We start from the raw sequence: 3,489 nt of genomic DNA on the forward strand, positions 1-3,489 counted from the left end.
CACGTACACCTAAGGAAGACAAGGAATACTTGCTTATGGTACGGTGATATCCATGTTCCTGCAGTTCACAAGAAAGGACAGGACTTATGCTAATGGTTTCTCAAACCTAATTATCATATCATCCCTCCTACTGTCGCAGGCACAGTAACCTCTGGAGGTCGCGCTTTGGGGGCTTTCTGATGAAGGCTCATAGTCTTCTTCATCTTCTCCTTCTCTCCTTTCTGTTTTGCACATAGTCATTGTTTAACTGCTTCAGCACTTTTGATCTTTTACAAACTCAGCTAAATTATTTAAGTTCTGCTTTGGGCACCGTGTTCCTTCATCAGCCAGGATTTTGTGGATAGAGTTGAGTCTTCTTATCACGCGAGGCCAATAAAACAACTGAGTAATTTAAACCTTTGTGGCTGCTCCCACCCCCAACACTTTCCCATTCCCATGACGACTTCTCATCCCCCAAATGACTTCTCACCCCCAGGTCTCACTCGGGGACCCACCACCCGCAGCCGCTCCCCATCAGGAGCAGACATCCCCAAACCAATTGGCGACGCGGGCAGCGGCAGAGGGCTGCATTCAGCCCCCCCCCCCCCCCCCCCCCCCCCCCCCCCGCTGACCGATGCAGGAAATAAGTGCAGGCAGAGGCTTTGCAGGGTGGAACAGTTTGTAATTTATTCCCGGGGTAATTAATTGTGGCTGCCACCCCCAGCCCGTCCCCAGGTGAGGCCCGGCCGCCTGCTCAGGCGGGGGGCCCGGCCTGCCGGCCCGTGCGGTCTCCGGCCCCCGGCTCCTCCTGCCTGACCCTATGCAGCCAGGACGTGTCCCCGACGTCGTCGTCCTGCTGGGACCTTGGCAGTCTGCGCCCCACCTGCCCCGCGTGCCAGGAGAAGCTCCTGACGAGCTCTCCTGCCATGGAGGGGCTGCGCTCCCTGCGCCGGGGCGAGACGCTGCGGGAGCGGTAGCTGGAGGGGCTCGTCTGGCGCTGCTGCTGCTGCTGCCGCTGCCCCAGCCGTGCGTTGCGCTGGAACCTCCTGCGTGGTCGTCGGGCCAGGCGCACGATGCCAATGATGTGCCCGCGGCACAGCGGGCAGGTGTCTCTTTCGGCAGCCCAGACGTGGACACACTCCAGGCAGAAGATGTGCCTGCAGGGGTCGATGCGAGCCGCGCTGGACATGCGCTCCAAACAGATGGGGCACGTCTCCTCCTCGGGGGCCTCCTCTGGCTGCCGCCGTGGCCGCCAGCTCATGATGCCTGTGGCCGCCGCAACGTGGAGCTGGTTTTCGTCTGGGGGAGGCTGCCCTGGTGCCAGGCACTCAGCAGCAGCCTGGGGTCTTCAGCACCCCCCGGGTCGCCGGCAGGACCTCGATGCCTTGCGTGTCGCTGTCTGGATCTCGACGCTCGGCGTGACACCAGCAGGACTACTGCAGATAGGAGCAGGAAGAAAACATTGTAGCAGCAAAGAGACATCAGCTTTCTAGGTTCAACCAATTGTCTAGACTACTGTAGCGGTAACTGTTCTGTGTATGGATTGCAGACATTGCCGTTAGAATGGCAAATCTGCTTGTGGTAGGTTATACATGGCAAGACCGCGCTTAGGACAGATGAGGCACATAGATGTCTATAGATTTGAGAACATTACCGAAGGACTTCGATGGCTCGTGTGCAACAGCAATGGCTTCGCGTGTGCCTCTCGGCACACCTCCGCCTCTCTCTTTCCTTCCAGCCTTAGGACCTCGAGCTTTCGATACCACCAGCTGGACTGGCCGCAGGCGCGCCGCTCAGGGCGTTTATAGCCAGCCACCTCTTGTGAGGCAATAGGGTGACATCACCAGGGTCTCGGGGTGCCCATCAAGCACTGACTTGATGGGAGTCTCACGTATTTGAATGTATTTGAAGTGACACTTTATTCTTGATACCTTAGGGCCCACTCCTTGGCCCACTCTTGGGTTCGGTCTCTTCCGAGATGGCTTTTCTTAATTAGCCTGATACCGCTCTCCTTGCTTGGCTTCTGTCAGCATGGAGCAGCCATCTCACATCAGCATTTTCTCGCAACAATCAGGTGAACTCTGTCATTGCTGCCAACAGGGGCACCCCGAGACCCTGGTGATGTCACCCTATTGCCTCACAAAAGGTGGCTGGCTATAAACGCCCTGAGCGGCGCGCCTGCGGCCAGTCCAGCTGGCGGTATCGAAAGCTCGAGGTCCTAAGGCTGGAAGGAAAGAGAGAGGCGGAGGTGTGCCGAGAGGCACACGCGAAGCCATTGCTGTTGCACCCGAGCCATCGAGGTCCTTCGGTAATGTTCTCAAATCTATAGACATCTATGTGCCTCATCTGTCCTAAGCGCGGTCTTGCCATGTATAACCTACCACAAGCAGATTTGCCATTCTAACGGCAATGTCTGCAATCCATACACAGAACAGTTACCGCTACAGTAGTCTAGACAATTGGTTGAACCTAGAAAGCTGATGTCTCTTTGCTGCTACAATGTTTTCTTCCTGCTCCTATCTGCAGTAGTCCTGCTGGTGTCACGCCGAGCGTCGAGATCCAGACAGCGACACGCAAGGCATCGAGGTCCTGCCGGCGACCCGGGGGGTGCTGAAGACCCCAGGCTGCTGCTGAGTGCCTGGCACCAGGGCAGCCTCCCCCAGACGAAAACCAGCTCCACGTTGCGGCGGCCACAGGCATCATGAGCTGGCGGCCACGGCGGCAGCCAGAGGAGGCCCCCGAGGAGGAGACGTGCCCCATCTGTTTGGAGCGCATGTCCAGCGCGGCTCGCATCGACCCCTGCAGGCACATCTTCTGCCTGGAGTGTGTCCACGTCTGGGCTGCCGAAAGAGACACCTGCCCGCTGTGCCGCGGGCACATCATTGGCATCGTGCGCCTGGCCCGACGACCACGCAGGAGGTTCCAGCGCAACGCACGGCTGGGGCAGCGGCAGCAGCAGCAGCAGCGCCAGACGAGCCCCTCCAGCTACCGCTCCCGCAGCGTCTCGCCCCGGCGCAGGGAGCGCAGCCCCTCCATGGCAGGAGAGCTCGTCAGGAGCTTCTCCTGGCACGCGGGGCAGGTGGGGCGCAGACTGCCAAGGTCCCAGCAGGACGACGACGTCGGGGACACGTCCTGGCTGCATAGGGTCAGGCAGGAGGAGCCGGGGGCCGGAGACCGCACGGGCCGGCAGGCCGGGCCCCCCGCCTGAGCAGGCGGCCGGGCCTCACCTGGGGACGGGCTGGGGGTGGCAGCCACAATTAATTACCCCGGGAATAAATTACAAACTGTTCCACCCTGCAAAGCCTCTGCCTGCACTTATTTCCTGCATCGGTCAGCGGGGGGGGGGGGGGGGGGGGGGGGGGGGGGGGGGGGGGCTGAACGCAGCCCTCTGCCGCTGCCCGCGTCGCCAATTGGTTTGGGGATGTCTGCTCCTGATGGGGAGCGGCTGCGGGTGGTGGGTCCCCGAGTGAGACCTGGGGGTGAGAAGTCATTTGGGGGATGAGAAGTCGT

General features: G+C 60.2%; 2 long non-coding RNA genes across 2 annotated transcripts; one reads left to right on the forward strand and one right to left on the reverse strand.

Annotated features, from left to right (window-relative positions):
* Positions 1-640: 640 nt before the first annotated feature.
* LOC136790080 (uncharacterized) lies at positions 641-2,065 on the reverse strand. The gene is made up of 2 exons (XR_010829323.1): positions 1,634-2,065; positions 641-1,415 (listed from the first exon to the last, which is right to left on the reverse strand). It is a non-coding gene; the product is annotated as an uncharacterized lncRNA (long non-coding RNA).
* A 71-nt stretch (positions 2,066-2,136) lies between these two features.
* LOC136790081 (uncharacterized) lies at positions 2,137-3,280 on the forward strand. Its single transcript, XR_010829324.1, has 2 exons — positions 2,137-2,287; positions 2,506-3,280. It is a non-coding gene; the product is annotated as an uncharacterized lncRNA (long non-coding RNA).
* Positions 3,281-3,489: the final 209 nt, after the last annotated feature.

The sequence above is a fragment of the Anser cygnoides genome, chromosome 2 (genome assembly GCF_040182565.1).
Source record: "Anser cygnoides isolate HZ-2024a breed goose chromosome 2, Taihu_goose_T2T_genome, whole genome shotgun sequence".
Classification (NCBI taxonomy): Eukaryota; Metazoa; Chordata; class Aves; order Anseriformes; family Anatidae; genus Anser; species Anser cygnoides.